This window comes from Mycetomoellerius zeteki, unplaced genomic scaffold (genome assembly GCF_001594055.1).
Source record: "Mycetomoellerius zeteki isolate Tzet28-1 unplaced genomic scaffold, Tzet1.0 scaffold364, whole genome shotgun sequence".
Classification (NCBI taxonomy): domain Eukaryota; kingdom Metazoa; phylum Arthropoda; class Insecta; order Hymenoptera; family Formicidae; genus Mycetomoellerius; species Mycetomoellerius zeteki.
In genome coordinates, this window is record NW_017257354.1 from 827,020 (window position 1) to 827,966 (window position 947).

Below are 947 nucleotides of genomic sequence, written 5' to 3' on the forward strand. Positions count from 1 at the left end.
ACACACACACACACGCACACGCACACGCACACGCACACGCACACGCACACACACACACACAAATTATTATATTTAATTTAATAAAATTATTATTAGATACTTTTTATAATTACAACAATTATAGTAATTGTTTTCTGAAACGAAATCTGTATAACATTAAATTTTACCTTTTATTGTTTATATTAATATTTTAAACATGCGGAACATGATGCTTGTATTTTTCTGTTGAATTGCTTACATTTGAGCTAGAAAATCTGCGTTAATTCTGCATGGTACAATTCTAATAATTTTAAAAAACGCAAGCAATTTAGCAGGAAAACAAGCATCGTGTACCGATCATTAATTATATTTTTACAGTTTAATATTTATACCATACTTATATAATTTAATATTTTCTTATTTTTGTGTCTTTTTTTTTATTTTGCAATACATTACAATTATTAATGTATTTCTTTTAGTTTTTTACATTTAATTAATTTGCTGTACATACAAATGAACTAGAGCAACTAGAAAGAAAGAGAGAGAAAAAGGAAACTAAAGAGCAAGTGAGATAGAAGTTTAGATGGCGTTACTGGGGAACTTACTGATTTCGCGCATGCGCACTCCATTTTTGCCAACACTAACATCAAAGGTGCCGACAGAGAGTTGCGCTACTGTATATACTGTGATTAGACTATGAAACAGAAATAACATAGTAAGACTATCCGCACAAAACATCCATAAAGCCCCAAACACAATAGAGAGTTAAACGGTGAAACGCTAGTCATGTTATTTAGTGGAAAGTCAAACTGCATATGCGCAGGACACTAGAGTCCTATAAATAGATCTGTTCGCGTTACATGAAATACCCAAATATTTTTACACTTAAAATGAGATAGATATATAATTGGCTTTAAAAAGAGAGAAAGCGAAGATGCCGAGTGCAAAAAGTGCAAGCAACGCGAACA